This window comes from Castor canadensis, chromosome 1 (genome assembly GCF_047511655.1).
Source record: "Castor canadensis chromosome 1, mCasCan1.hap1v2, whole genome shotgun sequence".
Taxonomy (NCBI): domain Eukaryota; kingdom Metazoa; phylum Chordata; class Mammalia; order Rodentia; family Castoridae; genus Castor; species Castor canadensis.
In genome coordinates, this window is record NC_133386.1 from 194,273,048 (window position 1) to 194,292,943 (window position 19,896).

Consider the following 19,896-nt stretch of genomic DNA (forward strand, 5'->3'; position numbering starts at 1 on the left):
ATCAGTGTTATAGATCATTCACAATGTACCAGGCAGTGTCTTCTGCTCTAGGGATGTAGTAAAAGGCACAACTGAGAAGATGCCTATGGCCATGTCTCTAAGATTATAATGAGGTTCATTAGCAAATGTAAACAAAGAAGAAAGTAGCTGAGGGTGAGAAATTCTTTGAAGAAAATTGACAAAAAATGACAGCCAGGACTGGGTTAGGGGCTACCAACAGTGAGTGAATGGGAAGGGCTTTATGATGAGGTGATATTTGCCAACTCAGAGTTTTAGCATTCATAAAAAAAAAAAAATTACAATTTACTTTCTTCCCTACCTCTCAAACTTTGAGTTTCTGAGTGAGTGTTGTAATGTAATATGAATCTAGAACAGGGATCAGCAAATTTCTTTTGTTGAAGGACCAGATAATAAACATTTGTAGGCTCTGTGAGCCTACAAATAGAACTGTATAGCACAGTGGAGGTGGCTGTGTTCCAATATAACTTCACAGAAACAGGGGACAGCCACTACAAGACTCGCCCACTGTAGTTTTCTGACCTCTGAACTAGACTTTACTTTGCTTAAATTGCTTCAAAGTGATAGCAGCAGTGCTTTTCCTTCAAGGGGAGAGCCCCTCCCCTAAAGAGTCTTTTGTTTTAGTTTTTCTTCTTAAAATTTAAATTATGATAGTTTAATTTGGGAAATTTATATAATCTGTAAGAAAACAGTAGGAAAAAAGTGACCCTCAAATACACTTTAAGAATAATCACCGTTAAAAGTTTGATGCATAGCTTTTCAGATTTTTTGCATGTGTTTACATAATAAAAATACACACACAGAAATTCCCCTCCCCTCCCTTCCTCTCCATTTCCTTCTCTTCTTCTCCTCTCTCCTGCCTCCCTTTCCCTTTCTTCTTTTCTTTCTTTCTACAGACACGGTATCCTTCTGAAATGCTGTTCGGCAGCTTGCTCCTCTGACCCTGCATTACATCATTGTATGCCTCTCTGGATTCGAGAGACCCACATTCCACAGTTGATGTCCTGTTGTTGCCCACGGACATGACGTGAGTGTCGGATTATTTTTGGGGCATGGTGTTAAAAGCAGGTGTGGGTGTGGGCATGATACATCTCCACCCACACAGCCTCAACGCTGGCAGGGTATTGGTATTAGAGCAAGTGCTACACCAGATGCCAGCAGCTGTACAGCCATTTCTTGGCTTGCAGGCACAGACAGCTGTCAGGAGTTTGGAAGAGGGCTCTATCTCCATCATCAGGTGCACTGACCCGCACTGGAACGAAAGTCTTGCTCACAGTGGGATTGGCAGGCTCTTCCACAAAGTTGAAAGACACGGGCCCATGTGACCTCAGCCCAAGCACCCTCCCTTCATGCAGATCATTGCCTTAATTCAAAGACATTCTAGAATCAAAGAATGGCCACAGCTCTGCTACATGTTCTAAATCACAGATCCTCACTCCCCCTTCTTTTTCAGAAAAACCAAAAAGATAACATAAGGAACACTCACATTCCTTTGTGTAGATTCAACATTGTTAACATTCCGTTCGCTGCTGTTTGTTGTTGCTGGGGTTTTGAACTTTGACCAGGTATTTGGTAGGCAGACACTGTGTCACTTGTCATTCTCGTGGTCCTTTTTTGCTTTGGTTAGTTTTTGATAGGGTCTTGTGTTTCTGCCTAGGGCAGGCCTCACATCTTGATCATCCTACCTATGTCTCCTATGAAGCTGGGATTATAGTTGTGTATTCCCACCCCTAGCTTGTTTGTTGAGATGTGGTGCCACAAACTTCTTTTCTGCCTGGGCTGCCTTCGAACCTGGGTCCTCCTGATCTCTGCCTCCTAAGTGACTGAAATTATAGCTGTGAACTACCACATCTGGTCATATTGTTATTTCTTTCATAGTTGTTTGCTTATTTTTCTTTCTTTCTTAATAAGGAATATGTATATAGTATATATGCTGCAAATATTTATGCATATTTTTAAAAACGTTTATTTAAAAAATTATGGTTATAAACATTTTATGCCAAATTTATCATCTTAGCCTTTTGTTGTTGTCGGTTTTGTTTTGTGGAGGCAGGGTCTTGCTATGTAGCCCAGGCTGGCCTCAAACTTGTGATCCTTCTGCTTCAGTCTCCACAGAGTGGGATACCAGGGGACATGTGCCACCACACCTGGCTCATCTTAACCATTGAAAAGTGTGCAGCTTCATAGAGTTAAGCATATTCATGTTACTGCACAACAGATCTCTAGAACTTCGTTGTGCAAAACTGGAACTCTACTTTCATGAAGCGTCAGACAATTAATTCTCTTCTCACCAGCCCTGCTCACCCACTGTCTGTTTCCGATTTTGACTACTTTAGACACCTCATGTAATATCTGTTGGTTTTTTTTGTCAATGGCATGTTTTACTTAGCTTAATATCCTCACACATGTTTTAGTATGTGACAAGCTTTTTCTCTTTTTAAAGGTATGTAATATTTTATTTTATGTATTTTCCACATCCATTCGTTTGTTGATGGATGTATGGGCTTATGCATTTATATCTTTTTCTAAACTCCTTGAAAGTATGTTGGAACATTTTGATGCCTTACTCTTAAATACAATCTGCTGAGAAACAAGACATTCTCAAACACAGCTGTAATTACATTATCGTGTTCAAGAGATTTAACTTCGATGTATTACCTAATATGTAGTCTATATTGAAATCAACTTCCCTCAGTTGGTCTAACAATGCCCTTTCTATGTATTGATTTTAAATCTAGGATTCAATCAAGAATTATTCACTGCATTTGGTTCACTACTTAGTCTTTTGTTTGTTTTTCCTCTTCAGTACTGCGGATTGAACTCAGGGCCACACGAATGCTGCGCAAGCACTCTGCCACTGAGCCATATCGCCAGCCTTCTATTTAGTTTTAATCTAGATTTTTCTTTTCTTTTGGGACAATGAAAGTTTGAATAGTCCAGACCAGTGGATTTGTATAATGCTCTATAATGTAAATGTCTCTCTAAGCATTTTGAGTAAGAATATTAAGTAGATAATATGTTGTTTTTATCGTGAAGACAAAGATATGCCAATTTGTCCCATTCCTGGTGGTATTAATTTGATTATTTGGTTAGATTGGTGTCTGCCAGATTTCATCACATTAGGTTTCTTTTTCTCTTTGTAATTCAAAAGCAATCTGTGGAGTGCTACTCTGAGACTGTGAATAACCTGTGCCCATCACTTTCACCCAGGGGTCTAGCACTCATTGATTTTCCTAGGCTGGATCAATCACCCCTTTGGTAGTTTAGATATTTTGCATACTTTAAACTCTAATTCCTCAAATTAAAGCTGTTTGTAATGTTTCTTATGCCAAGTAGCCAGTGCTAAGGGGGAGAAAGAAGTGATCTTATTTGCACACACAACACTACTCATTGTGACACAGTTTCTAGTAAATCACTGTGAATAAAATTTAGCATCCGATTGATCTATTTACTGGGTGATCTGAAGAGCTGAAAGGCCATGGGGCTTGATTAGTGCTGGGCCAGGAGAAAGGATCCCCAGGGGGCAAAGCTCTAAGTTGCTGGCTCTGCCTCTTGGCTGTTAAAACTCAGCAGGTTTCCTACAAGACATGGGACAATTTTATTGGCTAGGATTGTGGTGGAAATCCATGTCTCTTTCAGCAAGTAACTTGTATTCTGTTTTAAAAGAAATAACACCTGACTTGCAATTGTGCTCTGGTGTGGTCTGAATCTTCCTTCAATGCATATGTGAAACTCTAATCCCCAAGATGATGGTTTTAGGAAGTGGGTGTTTTAGAGGTGGTTAGGTCTTGAGAGCAAAGTTCTCATGAATGAGATTAGGGCTCTTATGAAAGAGATCCAGCAAGTTGTGTCATGTCCCTTCTACCATGTAAGGCACAACAAAAAATTCGCAGTCTGTGAGCCAGAGGAGAATCAGCCCATGCTAGCATCCTGATCTTGGACTTACCAGCCTTAAGAACTGTAAGAAATAAAATTCTGCTGTTTATAAGCTTCTCAGCCTAAGGTGTTTTGTCACAGCAGCCTAAACAGACTAAGACAGGCTCTGACAGTCAAGGATCTGGATGATGGAAGAGTAGAAAATTGGTGAGGAGGTCTTTGGAGAAATAGCATTTGTCTTAATCAAGACTGACTTGCTAGTGCTAAGTGTTTGGATTGTCAGCAGCAGTGACCAAGTGGCCCTGAGTTCTTGGACAGCTGTAACAACTGGAGGGCCACCTAGTTACCTCGAGGTTGTAGGTTAATTACATTGGATTCTTTACATGATGGAGGAGGTAATTAGTTGTTTCTAAATACCCTGAATTTGGGTTAACTTTCATTGTTTGTCTCAGTTCTGCCTCCACCACCATCCATACACCTCAGCCAGAGAAATTCTTAACTATTTGGCCACTAGGAAACTCCTGGCAATGTCTGGAGACATTTTTTTTTCTTTTCTTTTTAATTTTGTGACACAGAAAATGTTCTGGAATCCTTTTGAAGACTTCTGGTTAAGTTATTAGTGTCTTTTCAGCCCCAATTTCCTTAGCTATAGAATGGGCATAATAATATCTGTATTTCATAGTATCCCTTGGGAAATTAAGTCAGATTATATGGCAAAGTACCTGACATATGGTACGTACTTAACAAATATTGGTTTCATTCTCATTCCTTAAATGCTTTAGGCAAAGTTATGAAACATAATTTCTGCTCTTATGGAATTCTTAGGGATATATTAGCTAGGTAGGGCTGCCATGACAGAGTATCACAGACTGAATAACTTAAACAGTAGAAATTTCTGCACAGGTCTGGAGGCCAGAAGTCCAAGATCAAGTGTCAGCAGGGCTGGTTTCATTCTGACATCTCTTTCCGTGGCTTGCAAATGGTGGTCTTCTCCCTTTGTGTTCTCATGGTCTTTCCTCTGTGTGAGAGACATTTTTGATGGCCATGTCTTGAGGTACAGGGATGCTACAAACTTCATGAAGTGGACAGAGGTCAGGGAAGCTGCTAAACATCCTGCAGTGGACACACAGCCCCCCAACAAAGAACGACAGGCTCAAAATGCCAAGAGCGCTGATGTTGGTAAACTTTCATATCATCCAGGTGTTCTCCCGACGTCTCAGATATAAGGAACTTACCTGTAGTTAAAGAAGCAAGACAGAATATGTTATTTAGGACTGTGTTCAGCTTGATTTTATTCAACAGGATTTTGTTTTTCTCAAGTAAGTTCCTGTCTTTGATTCAACTGCTCAGAGGTCAAGCTGAGGTGTCATTGCTTTTCTTCACATGGTCAGCTACTACACTAGGGCAAGGATACTGGTTTTGTTATTGCTCTAGCTCCATGGCTTAGAACAATGCCTGGCACATATCAAATATTCATTCACTGAATGTTTGCTGAGTGGCTTATTGCACCTGCAGCTATCACTTGAGTGCTCCAGGCAACAGAAAGGAGGACAAGATGTAAAAGAAAGAACAACCCTTTATCAAATAAACAAAACAGTCCTGGTAAATCCATAGCCAACTTCCTTCCACTTGAGCTGAATTGGTCATGACTCAGGGTGACCTGTAAGAGAAGCTGGGACAGATAACTTTCAGCTTGGTACATTATTGACATACTTACAAAAATATTTCTTTTCTGTAAGTAAGGAAGAAAGAGAAATGGATATCGAGTAGCAATATAGAAAACTTCAGCTGGGCCTTAGGTATGTACATGCAAACTTGCCCACGCAAAAGTCTGAGCCTGGAGGATGTGAGAGATTGCAAGATAGCAAGGTCAGGGCCACAGAAAAAGAAACCAGAGCAACTGTTTCTCAGAAACCGATGGGAATCAGCAGAGAAACAGCCTGGCAGGGAACTTGTGACTGCTTGCTGCCAGTGACTCAGAGGTCTCATTTGCATCCAACCTAATGAATCTAACATTGACCACAAAGTTTACAAAAAACCCCCAAACTAACAAACCAAAAATGGACTTAGAGTTTCAACGCTGAGCTCCACTTCTTGTTAATCCTGAACTGACAAAATAATGCATTGTTTAAACCAGGCAATCTGCTTTCCTCCTGAACTTTATGCCTCTTGCCCTTCTTTGGTTGGTGAGATTGTCTTTCCAGGGTGTCTGTAACTCATGTAAACTCAAAACTAGCTCTGCAACTTGTGGGGCTCTTGTTTAAAAATTATTAAGAATTTTGAGGTGGTGACCTTGAAACCTTAAACTTTTCTGAGCAATTGCACAGGTCACATGCCTGGAAGCCAGCGTGATGTTTAATAGTATGTGACGAAACCCTCAAGGCTTAGACTAATTATCTCTGAGTTATTTTTCATGTTTTTCTTTTTTTTGTGTGACAGGATCTTGCTAGGTATCCCTAACTAGTCTTGAACTTATTATATAGCCCATGTTGACCATGAGCTCATGGCCCTCCAGCCTTCACTTCCCCAGTGCTGGGATTATAGATATGTATCACTATGCCAGGATTCTCTGAGTTAATTTTAACAGTTAAGCTGAAGACCCCATTCCACAAGGCCACATCTCTCTGTGTTGGATCAGATTTTTCCTGTTTTGCCCAGGAGAAAACTCACAATGATTCAGAATTGTTATTTTTATTTTATCAGCACCAATTAGAAGTAGCTGCCACAAGGGAGTTATCCTGGTTAAATATGGGGAATTGAGCATATGATCTTATATGTGTTACATTCCACAGCTCTACAAAATGTTAGCAAATGGAAGAAAAACAAAACAGGTATGAATCCATAAGGATGAAAAGAACCCAAGAGGAGAGCAGAGCAGTTGAAAAAGGAAGAAAGATGACCCTTAAGTCCTTACAGAGGGTAAGGAGAATTTCCAAAAGACTCAGGGACTGGAGAGTTGGGTAGGTTGGAGCAAAAAACAAGAAGACAATTCAAAGTCCAAATGAAGGACTGGTGGAGTGACTCAAGTGGTAGAGAGTCTACCTAGCAAGCATGAAGCCCTGAGGTAAAACCCCAGTATTGCAAAGTCCAAATGAACAATGATTGTACCCCAGATTCCTTATGTGGCCCCTACAAATAAGTGCAGGCAAGTTTTTTCTCTGCAGAAGAGAAAAAAGGGCTTTAGACTTGGAGATACCAGGCATAGTTGAGGGCAGTAGTCAGATGAAGAGTGAAAATAAGGATTAAAGAAAATGCAAAAGAAAGGTTTTAGGCTGTTTTTCCGCATTTGGCTCCCAGAATGCTTACAAACTCCATGGCTGCCAGGCAGGAGTGTGAAGTCCTTCCTGGGGAGAATGCAGACTCTCTTAAGGGCAGAGGGTTACTGATGTCCTGTACCCCTAAAGGTTAGCACCCCACTTAATTACCCTTTGCTGATGCCTACAGCCAAGAAGCCCTTGCCTTGCCAGGCATCTAAGCTGTGTCTAGTTCTTAAAAATGAGTGGACAGCTCATTTTTTTAGGGAAAGTAACCAGAATGAAAGACAAAATCACAGCCAACAAATAGAAGAGTTACTTAGAGGAAGCAGTACAGAGAAAAGACAGAAACCTCATAGCATCTGAGAGGGGAGAGGAGACTTGATATTCTACACTGCTTCCCACAACCTCCTATTTTCATTCCTTGTTCAAAAAACTTTTTTTCTGGAACTATTACATCTTGAAATATCTGGTATTAGTTATTTATTAGCCTCAGTTATTTGTTGCACTCTGTCACTTCTGAATATAAGTTGTATGATGGTGGGGACTTCGTCTTGCTCATTCTTTTTTTACCACTCATGTCTGGCACAATAAGGTGATCAGATCAACAAATGTTGATTTTTTTTTTTTTTTGGGTGGACTGGGGTTTGAACTCAGGGCTTCATGCTTGCAAAGCAGGCACTCTACCACTTGAGCCACACCTTCAGTCCATTTTGTTCTGATTGTTTTGGAAATGGGGTCTTGCAAACCGTTTGCCCTGACTGGCCTTGAACTGCTACCCTCTGGATCTCAGCCTCCCAAGTAGCTAGGATTATAGGTGTAAGCCACTGGTGTTTGGTGAAATATTGTTGATTGAATGATAAAAACTGCACTCATCATCAAGAACAAGGCACTATGAAAAAAAGGGCATTAAAGAGCAGAAAAGACATCGGAGCATGAGTAGTACGTTAAGAAAATTTAAAAGCTGAACCGGAGGGCTGGCAGTGTGGCTCAAGTGGTAGGGTGCCTGCCTACCAAGTGTGAGGCCCTGAGTTCAAACCCCAGTACCAAAAAAAAAAAAAAAAAATTCAACAGATTTGTAAAATAAAATTAAGAAAACATCCTCAAAATTAAGAATAAAATGATGTAAGATAATAAAGAAAATAAGGAAATTAGAGAATCAGGCAAGGAGTTTTAACATCAAACAGGAATTCCAGGTAGAAAAACTAGAAAATTGAGGGGAAAAGATTATCAGAATTTACTGACCAAAAAGATGACTTTCTAGAAGTTGGGGCTTCATCGGTTGCGAATATAAATGACAATGGAATCATCTCAAGGCACACAATGGTAAAATTTCAGATTACAAAGGATAGATGAGCCTACAGGGCTTCTACAGAGTAAAAGGAGACCACAAATGAAAGATGATCTTCTGAGTGGCATTGCATTTCTCACCAGCAGCACTGGAAGCCAGAAGACAGGGATGCTGACGTTGTAAGACTGAGAGAGGGTGATTTCTATAATGAGTGAAATTATTAAGATAATGTGGCTTAAAGAATGGTTCAGATGTGTCAGGTGGTAAAAGTGTACCTCTTGGGCATCCTGTCTCTGGAAGCTACAAAGAAAGTGGCAAAATTACAGAATAAACCAGGAAAGAAGATCTTGGACACAAGAAAAAGAATTCAAAGAGGAGAGAAGAGAAAGAAATTCCCATCTTGAGAGTTATGCCAAGAAGGCAACTCGTCCAGAGAGAAGGGCCCTGGAGGTGTGTCTCTGAGACTTACGCTGAGTGAATTGATTACTTGGTATATTTAGATGAAGATGTAGTTTTAGTTTTGTTCAGAAATAATTTGGGATTGTTTAAACAGATACTAACTATAGGAACATAGAAAGCTAAGCAAATGAGAAAGTAAGGCAATTATTAATTCAGGAAAACCAAAAAGTAATTAAAAAAAGATACATGATCATAACAAACCAAGTGACTCAATTGTGAGTTACATTTTTCTGGGTAAGAATGCAAACATTGGATATTTTGACACTGATATCAAAATCTTGATATAACTTCATTGAGAATGATTGAGAAGGGATAAAGGGACATATGTGTGATATATGAGTTAAATATTTGTTTTCCTGAAGTTAAAATCTTAAAAAAACCATATAAAAAACTGTAAGCATATGGTTAGAAATATGACTGTAAACAAGAGAAGAAATAAGGGGTGTATTTTAAAAGTGATGGAGAGGGTGTAGGGTCTGGCTTAAAGAGGTGTGGACCTTTTTCTTTTATAAACTGCACAATGAAGTCTTTTGATATTAAAAATAATAAAAAATCACCAGGGCGATGGGGTAGTGGTCTTATACATACCACTGTTGGGATCAGTTGGCCTCGTGGTGTGGTGGTAACAGGAATGGCTTGGAGGCGGTTGCACTGTTGGGGTTTAGTCATGTGGGGTGCGGTGTCTTCTTTGAAACAGTCATGCACTTATCATGTTTTCTCACTCTGAGGGAAGAGGTCTGGGAACCAAGAGTTGCACACTGTATATCTGAGGATAAATAGACATGCAAATACCACATACATATTAGGTCTTTCTCCTAAGTGGAAAAATAACACAATTGCTTTTTTCTTTAAACCTTTTCCCCTTACAGCTATTGCCTTTTTTTCCACATCAGTCAACAGACACATTTCTTTAAATAGTTGTTCATACTCTTTGTCTCTAGTTCTTTTCCTCCTATTCTGTTTGAACCCACTCTGATAAGCCCACTCCCACTACTGCACTAAATTGACTATTTTCAAGATCTTTATTGGCCTCTTTGTTACTAAATCCAGTGGTAAATTCAGTTTTTATCTTACTTAATGAATTGACAGCATTTGACACTGTGAAGGGTGTTGAATTCTTCAGGATACTTTATTCACTTGACACCTACTCAGCACCTTCTAGTTTTCTTCTGACCTTTGGCTGCCCCTTTTCTGTCTCTCTTGTGAGGTTCCCCTATTCTCCTGCTACCCCTAGTCTCAGTAGTTCTTGGACAGCTGCTTGTAGGTCCATTCGGCAGACTCATGGCCTTAAATATGATCAATAAACTGATGACTTCCAAATTTCTATCTCCAATCCAGATCTCTCCCATGAATGTCAGAAAGGAAATCTTTCTTAGACTCAAAATCAAACTGCTGTTCTTCTCCTAGCAAACCAGCTAGCTCTTCCCAGACCTTTCCCCCATGAGTTAGAGGCTATTCCAATCCTTCTTGTGGTTCACACTAAACCTTGGTATTGAATTGTCACTGTGAATGCCCCTCCCCTCCCCCCGTATAATGAATATTCTAAAAGAAAAAACCAAAACCAAAACCAGAAAAACCTTGGCATTGTCCTTGTGTCTCTTCCTTTCCTTAAGCCCCACATCCCATCAGCAGCGAAACCTCTGTTGTTGCACTTTCTAAACTTGTCCAGGTCCTGGCTACTTGTCATTACCTCTAGTCTAAGCCACTGTGGTTTCCCACCTGGATTATTGCAATAGCCACTTAACCGGTCTTTCTGCACTTGCTTTTGCTTCTTAGAAATCTATTTAAAAACATTCCAATAGGCGGAGTGATTTTTTTTTCTGGTACTGGGGTTTGAACTCAGTGCCTTGTGCTTGGTAGGTAAGCACTCTACTACTTGAGAAATGCTCCCATCCTTTTTGCTTTTAATTTGCTTTTCAGACAAAGTCTTGGGATTTTCCCCAGGCTAGCCTTGAACCATGATCTTCCTACCTCCACCTCTGGAGTAGCTGGGACCACAGGCATGTGCCTCCTTGCCTGGCTTATTTTTTGAGAATGGTCTTGCTAACCTTTTGCCCAAGCTAGAAATGGAATGAAAAATGAAATGAAAGCCTGACTGGAGATCCTTCTATCTCTGACTCTCAAAGAGTTGGTATTACAGGTGTGTGCCACCAGTCTGGCTAATCAATGTGACTCTTTTTAAAACCACAGTCAGACTGTGTCATTTCTCTGATCAAATCTCTTTATTGAATTCTACATGACTTCTTTACTGAGGATATTATTTTTATCCTTAGTTTTTAACAGATTTTCTTTGTATAAAAATTTGAAGTCATGCATTTAAGTGTAAAAGATATCATGACTTATCATCTTAATGCAGTGTATCTTTAACTGATATAAATTGGTATTGCGAAGTTTGGTATCTTTTTGGTCACAAGTTCTATCATATTACATCAGTATTGCCATACATTCTTCCTTTTAAAAGTTTTTCTTTTTCTTTTTTTCTGATTCTGTATCAGGATAGCTTCAGCTATGCTGCAATATAGGTGATAATAGACCCCAAATCTGTCTGAACAAGACAAAGTTGTATTTCTCACTCATGTTAAGCATTCAGAGCAGGTTGGAATAGGGACTTGGGTTCACTGATGCTTTTGCTCCATGGCAGAGGAGGAGAGAAACTGGAGGTTCACGCTGGGCTTTTCACTGGAAGTGTCAGACATCTCCCACATTTTATTGGCTGAGACAGTCTTCCTTGTGCTCAGGAGGGAAGAAAATAAATGGGATTTAGTGAGTGAGATGCATGGTCTTTGAGTAAGTCACTTTTCAGGTTTCCTGTGTCTGAGAGTCAAAAGGAAAATACGTACCACCATGAAATTGTATCTGTATTTTGCTTCTGACATATGGCTTATTATTTAAGCCACTTTTGTTTGTATAATCCCAAAGTCATCTCTCTTGCCTCCTGCTTCTGAGTTAGGGTATGTGCGGGCTCTATTTCTGCCCAGAGGGACTGTTGCAGAACTCAGCAATTCTTCTAATTAAAAACATCTTTATGACAACCTTGAGACCTAGGTTTAATTGTCCTCATTTTTTGAAATTGGGAAACAGACCAGAGAGGCTATATGCCTGACTCCTGGCTACTTTCCAGGCCATGCCCTGCATTCCTGCAGGTAGACCCTATCAGAGATGACAGCTCATTTTCTTAAGAGCTCTACATTCCTTCTAGCCCCATAGCTCTTTGCTGCCCTCTCTCGACTTCCACAGTTATGATCAAATGACAAGTGCTACAACAATTAACACCTCATGCTCTGGAAGTCCACGAGGTTCAATTTGGGTCCTTTTTGTCATTTTACACAACTATTCCCTCTGATTTCAGGGTGCTGAGTATTAGTAAGGACTAGTAAATATTCTGATTGAATATTTGTTGTTTAATGGCAACAACTCCGATGAGAGAGTACTCTAATGAGTTTCACTCTGTGCTGATTATGATATTAACATAATTGCATGGTGAGAAGTGCAACTAACGAACTGTCTTTTAAAAATGAAAAAAACTGAAGTGCAGAAAGGATATGTGCTCAGGCTACTCGTCAGACAAGATATAGTAATATGCTCCACTTAGTAACATTTATTCCACATACTGTTGAAGAACACCTATTATCTGACAGGCACTATGCTAGATGTTGGGGTGCAATTAGAAGTCTCTGCATTTAACAGTAAGACATGTATCTAGGGTTCGAACCTAGACTTATTCTTGTTAGGAGAAACACCACTCACAAAGAAAGCTCACGAGAAAAGTCTCATGTCCAAGAGCAAAGTTTAATGGCAGGTCTGAACTGCCAGGTTGGCTGGTGAAAGATGGCACATCACAGACTCTGGGCCAGGCGTGGCTTTTATAGAAGAGGGAGGTTAAGGAAGTTAGCACATGTGTGGGAGTCTCCAGTAGGGGCGGAGCTTGTCTTGGAGCATGGGAATTTCTGTTCAAGTGTGGGGCTGCCATTTTGGCTGCCGATTCACAAAATGACGACATTATTACTCTATCATTCCCCCATTTTTTCTTTAATAATGATGGGGGTAGGGGCTGAGGATTGGGAATTGGGGTGAAATGTTGGCCTCTTAGCTACTTCCTGCTGGCAGTGGGAATTGTATGGGGTGAGCTCCTCAGACTCCTGTGGCGTCCTGGCAGGGGCCCTCACAGCAGTCCTCCAGATGGTTTTGGAGAGGTTGATATCCCTGGAGGTACAACTCCTTAAACTTTTGATTAGCAATAGCAGATGTGTCGTATGATACAAGGGAGGAAGCTTAAGAATAGAAGAGCAAGAAACAGAGGCATTAAGAAGGGCATTAGCCAGGAGAACCACTGTGAAATGTTGTTCCCTAGAGGATTCCAAGAGTTCTCCAACTCCCTTCTCTTTTTTTCTAACTGTTCCTTGAGACATGCCGCCTCTGGGGGAACCCATTGAGCTTGAGAGCAGTGGGTATTGTGAGAATGACCAGATGAGGGCTGGTCCACTGAAGTCCCAATGGAAAGTGTAGAAGATCCTTCAGGAGAACAAGATCCCCTGGTTTAACAGAAATTGTTATAGGGTGGGGCAGGATCTGGTCTGCATGCTCTCTGAGAAGTTTCCTGACAAGGTTAAGATAAGGTAAATAGAGGAGCAGGGTCTGTTAGAGGCAAGTTTATTAGAAGGAGCATAAAAGTTGTCTGCTAAGGGACTGCATGTCTAGGGATCTAAATTCTGCAAAATCCTGTAACTCCCAAGAAAGCTCTAAGCTGCTTTTTGGTATGGGGGAGAGGGAAAAGGAAGATTGGGTTGATTCACTCATGACTCAGGGAGTGAGTCTGTCCCTTTAAGGTCACACCTAGGTAGGTGACCTGTGGGAGGCAGGAGCTGTCAGGATTTAAATGTAATACTCTTGGATAAAAAAAACTTTAGCTCATTATTTTATATAAATTGACACTTTTAACTTTGTAAATGTTTGTACCATATTTAGATAAAGTATAAACACAACACTGTTACAAGGTGGTCATTTTAGACACATAAGCAAATATGTAAATGAACTCTGATTTAGTAGTATTTAAAACTTGACAAGATCAGCAGAAAACACAAATAGTTTCTTTGATAAAATCTTTCTCTGTGATTTTTTTTGTAGATGTTACTCAGAGCAGAACAATATTAAGATAACCTTGTTATTTTATAGACGTAGAGGATTTGATTTTAGTTTGATATGACCCTAAAAATCTTTTAGGCAACTCTTAGATTATACTCAACTTTAACTTTATCACACACCAAAGCTTTTTATTATACACTGTTAAAACTTACTCAGACCTTCATGTAACATACTAAACCCTTTGATGGTTTGTCCTTATCCCTCCTCTCCATATTTGAAATAATCTTTGGGACAAACCCTTCTTTACAAAATCCTTTCTCATCAAAAAAAAATTCCTTTTTTCTTTAACTTCTCAAAAAATACATTTGCTACCTATCTATATCCTTTCCAGTTGTTTACTTTGTAACTTGTATTTTAAAATTAACTTTTATAAGATTTTTAAATTTATTATAGGGGCTGAAGTAAATAATTAGAAGTCCTTGTTGTTTTAAGGAATTTATGATAGGCTTAAGGCCTCATAGTCCCTCAGGCTTGAGGGGATATTGTTTTGGGTGTGAAAACTGTGAGGGATTTTTGAGTTTTATTTGAATAGGGCTGTCCTGGCTCCCCCTACACTCATCCCATCAGTCCACACTGTGGAATCTATTTGTTCCTAAAGGAGAGGGCAGCAGAGATAGCTGCCTGGGGGGAGGAGAATTTGAGCTTTTAATTGAGATAGTAAATCCCATCGTAGCAGAGACATTGGAGTTTCAGGAACTATGAGGAAAGAGTGACAGCAGAGGAGGTCTCCCAAAGAGCAGGCCAGAAGCTGGGCAAAATAGCACTCTAGGGGCTGGCCAGATTTGCCCTGAATGATAACTTGTGTCATTGGACTGAGGACTGGGAGAGAAAGGTAGACAGAGAAATGAGCTCCACTGTCTAGGAGGAAAATAACCTTTTGCTTTTCTGCTATTACGGCTCCCACGAGGCTCCTCAACATTGATGCCAAGAAGTGGAGTGTGGACAGGGGGCCGGGCCCCATCAATCCATAGGAGGTGGCACCTCACCTTCCATCTGGAGGTGGGGGCACTTAGACTTCCAGTCTTTGCAGAGAAGGCAGGGTCCTGGTTGGGGGCGGGGCTGTCTCCTGGGCTGTCCCCCTTAAGCATTCTCTGCAGAAGTGCCCCTCCTGTCTACCATAGTAGCAAGTTCAGGATACAGGCCCCAGTTGGGTGGGGCCCTCTCTGAGAGCAGCAATGAGGTTATAATATCTCTTATCTTTCTTTTTGTTAGTAAGGTCCCAGGCATACAGACGTAGCTATACATATGGAAATGGCTAGTTGTATTACTTGGTTCAATGACTTTTTCCTAGGCACAGACTTTGAGTTTTTTATGAATATCTGGGGCTGACTGAGTCAGAAATTTATCTTTGAGGAGAACCTCTCTCACTTGTGACTCTGGGTCCACTGTGGTGTGCATTCTGATAGCATCCTTAAGATGCTACAGAAAGGTAAGGGGATTTTCTTCAGGACGTTGCTGTAAAGCAAAGTTGTTATTTCACATTGACACCTGATACTCTGGAGAGCAGGTCTCTGAACCGTTCTGGGCCTCAGTTTCCTCGCTTGAAGAATGAGGGATCTGGTCTAGGTTAGACTACTTTCTTCCACTATGAGATGGCTGAAGTGACATTAATGCTACTTATCTTCCTTACCATTTTTTTTTGATTTGGCAATGCTGGGGAGTTGAACTCAGGGCCTTGCACATGCTGGGCAGACACTCTCCCACTCATCTATGTCCTTATCCCCAAATATTTGTTTACTTATTTTTCCTTTGGCTGTACTGGGACTTGAACTCAGGACTTTATGTCTGCAAAGTGGCACTCTAGTACTTGAGCCATATCACCAGCCCCTTTTAGTGTGGATCTGTTAAGGGGACTGCCTGTGCCCCTGTAGGTATAGACACATTTATCCCCACATTTCTAGGTGCCACTAGTATTGGGGCTCATTGTAAATGGTAATCATTTCCAACCTGAGCAGCCTGGGCCAGAACCCATTGGTTTTCTAATGAGGAAAGAGTCTGGTCTAGTAGAAGCATTATATCCTTTAATGTCAATTGAAAGGTTTGGATCACAGAGATAAAGGCTTGAATGTATTTGTCTGGGCATCAGTACAGCTGTCTAGATGTTTTTTAATTTCCCTTAGATCTGATAGCTGGAAGGGGACATAGACTTGCCCTCTTCCTACCATTACCTATTGAAGGGGGAAGCACCCATTAGGAGGTTCTGAATATTGGGATGGCTTAGAAGGTAGGGAAGAGGGTGTTTATATGTGGCTTACAAAAAATGATCAGAGTTTGAGTATCTAAATAGCAATTATGGAGCCAATCTGACTTGTCTCAGAGATGAAAGAAAATTTGTATAGGGGACCTCAGTTCACTTTTTTCCCTTTTATAGAAAAGGTCTAATTGGAGTATGGTATTGTAATTTAAGGAACTCTGTGAAGGCCACTTTTCTTGGTCACCCAAGGCATACTGAGGCCAGGCCTCAGTACAAAGCTTCCAACATCTCCCAGCCAGAAGACTTGAAGGAGCAGGTCCCATCAAGAAAGAACAAAATGCTAGGATCCTGTCTTTTATCTAACAGCAGGCAGCCTCTTTAATAAAGGCTACCTTTTTAACAAAGGAATAAATCACCTGTAAAGTTAGAGAAGGGCATTCAGAGGACATCCCGGGCCAATAACAGTACCATACGGGACAACTAGTGTTAATATTTGGAGGGAAAAAATTTATGCTGAGGCCGAAAGTATAGAAAATTGTAAATGAGAAGTTTAGAGACCACAGTAACATCCACTTTGCTATTTCTGGGACTATAACCTTGAGCTAACAATTGGCTTACAAGGGTTGGGTCCAGTGCCCCAAGGTGTGAGGTGGGGCTAGGAACAGGGTGTGCACAAGGCACCAACACCCTCCACACACACCTGGGACAAGCGAGCCTGACTGTCTAGGCTTGATCCTGTGGCCTGTTGCCACTCCCCCCTTCCTGTATACTCTGAGCGCATTTATTCTAGGGAAAGTGGTGGCAGGCTGCAGCCACCGCCATGTGCAGCTGGAGGCCTAGGATGTGTGTTGGGTTGGCCTATGGATTCTCTTAGCTATGGCAGGCATTCCTGCTGTGCACAAGTGCGCCTATTTGCTTTCTCTCCTCTCTTGTAGGGGCAGAGTTAGGGCGTTAGCGTGGCAGCTGAAGTTTTTTTGTAAGCACTTTTGCCTCACTGGGTGCCTAGCAGCTGATTTAAAGTTACTTTAGACTGAGAGGCCTGGCAAACTAGTTGGAATAACTTAAGCCATAAGGTAACATGCTACAAGTTTTTCATGGGAGGCAGGGCCCCAGTAAGCCCAGGGAGGGGAAGGCAAACAGGTACAAAGGACATGCAGTGAGACCAGGGGGGGAGCAGAAAGGGTGTCCTGACACCTTAGGTAAGGGAGGGGAAGGCAGAGCCTGGAGGCAGGACACACGCCTGCCTGAGGGATTAGCCATCACCTGTGCCTCTAGGTCACTCCCATTGACTGGTACTTGAACACTTTCAGCAACATGAAACCTCCACTCTCCGCTCACTGTCTCAGGAAAAAAAGGGGCATTAGACAGGGGGGAAAAGAGAAGCAGTCATCAGATGCCATAATCAAACAGGAATCCCCCAACATAGCCTGAGGTGTACCTGAATAAACCCCGGGCTTGGTCTCAGCCCACAGGGAGGGAGCATGAGCTCTCCCAGAGCTGGAATTGCCTTGAGGCCAGAGCTGGAAAGGAGTGGCTTGACACCATGATGGGACGGTCCCTCAGGAAGATAGCAAGAGAAAGGCAGTGTGAGCAGCGCAAGAAGTCAGCTTACATGGGGAAGGAGGAGGTTTGGGAGAGGATTTTGTTCATTTAGAAGCTGGTTTAGAGGCTAATAGAACCTGTGCAGGGGAACAGGAAGTACAGAGGGAAGGTTTGGTGCAGAGATAGGAAAAGGATTGGGCACAGGGTATTTCCTTCTATTTACCAGCATGCTCACAGAGATTGTATAAATGCCTTAAAATATTGGGATTGAAAGTGCCATTAAGTGGCCATTTGGAGGCATTGTCTAATGGGTATTGGGGCCAGGCCTGATTACAGAGAAAAATGAACTTTTGTGGCTTAAGATCAGGTGTTAGATGAAGGGGCCCAAGGTTGGCCAGGAGACATCCCAATGGGGAGTCTGAGGGACTTTGGATGGTCCAATCTCCACAGTGAAGACTGAACTGAGGAAAGGATATGACATGCATCCCCGAAATATTGGTTCCTCAGGAGAGAGTAGATGTGGAGCACCCAGGGGGGATGTCTCCACCATGGGGGCCCACAGTCCTAGGGGACCCGGTCCCCAGGGATGAGAGTGAGCCAAGACCTAGTGCTATGTTTTGAGGAAATGAGAAAGAGATCATGGCTCTGAGTGCGAGGAGGACTCACTGAGAGAGGACCTTGAGGGAAGATTGGCCAGTGGTGGATGGCAATTGGAGGTGCATTGGGGCAGAGGAAATTCCCTGTGAGCTGTGAGGGAGTGGTGTTTTCTAGGATCAGGGGTTCTGGCAAAGCAGCTCAGATCCTGGAGGAAGGGAATGGGAGTTTGGAGAGACAGAGAGAGAGAGAGAGAGAGAGAGAGAGAGAGAGAGAGAGCAGGATGGGAAGGGGCCGGGAGAGCAAGGTCAGCACTGGAAGTGCACCCTGATTCAATCACACACCAAAATGTTAGGAAAATCACCACTCACAAAGAAAGCTCATGAGAAAAGTCTCACATCCAGAGCAAAGTTTAATGGCAGGCCCAAACTGCCAGGCTGGCCAGGGAAAGATGGCGCAGCGCTGACTCTGGGCCAGGTGTGGCTTTTATAGAAGAGGGAGGTTAAGGAAGTTAGCACATGTGTGGGAGTCTCCAGTAGGGGCGGAGCTTGTCTTGGAGCATGGGAATTTCTGTTCAAGGGTGGGGCTGCCATTTTGGCTGCCGATTCACAAAATGGCGACATTATTACTCTATGAATTCTGATTGTAATTATTATTTTCTTTTAAATAAAGATAAGGCACAATGTTTACCTTCCTTCAAGACATTCTAGTTGCTACTTTCTTTATGAAGTTCTTCCTGATTCTGCCTTTCTCCCTCCCATTTCAGACAAGTCTCTGAAGTTACAAAAACACAATTGGTGTCTAAGGTTTGGAAATGGTTTGAATGCATTCCTTGAAGTTTCATGTGTTTAATCCCCATTGTGAGCAATTGAGAGAAGGGAAACTTCATCTGACCATGATGTTGAGTGGTGGGGCCTTGGGAGGTGATTAGGATTAGATAAAATCATCTAAGTGGAGATGAGGCAGAAGGACAGGTACAATAAGGAGTCTATATAAGAATGACTATAGGATTTTTAAACCTGTTGAAATCACCATAAGAAGGGGCTAAAAAATAGAGGAGATGAAGCAATTTGAGTTATAATACATATATATGTGAAAATATCCCAAGGAAACTCCCTGTGTAGCTATCTTAAACAAACAAAAATGTCATTTTTTTTCTCTTTTACAAAATGGAGAACAGGAAGGCAGAACAGGCCCTGCGGTGGGGGGTTGGTACCAGTGGGAGGGGACAAGGTGGGGAAAGGGTGTGGGAGAGTGAATATGGTGCAAATACTGTGTACACATGTATGTAAATGGAAACATGGTACCTGTTGAAACTATTCCAGGAATGGGGGGAGGGTGGGATAAAGAAGTATGATGGAAGGGGTGAATTCAAGTATGACATATTTGATGTATTATAAGATCTTTTGTAAATGCCACAATGTACTCTCACCCAGCACAACAATTAAAAAAAAGATTGCTGGAAAAACACAGGGAATGGCAAATTTTCTAATCTTCAACCTCCAAAGAATGCATCCATTCAAAAC

General features: G+C 41.6%; 1 long non-coding RNA gene across 3 annotated transcripts in view; it reads left to right on the forward strand.

Moving 5' to 3' along the window:
* The window catches only part of LOC141421776 (uncharacterized), a 246,843-nt gene that overhangs the window by 44,796 nt on the left and 182,151 nt on the right, over positions 1–19,896 (forward strand). Inside the window, exon 3 of one of the 3 annotated variants that reach the window (XR_012446490.1) lies at positions 915–1,045. The exons of the other annotated variants lie outside the window; for them this stretch is intronic. This is a non-coding gene — a long non-coding RNA (uncharacterized lncRNA). The remainder of the gene's footprint in view (positions 1–914; positions 1,046–19,896) is intronic. 3 annotated transcript variants of the gene reach the window in all.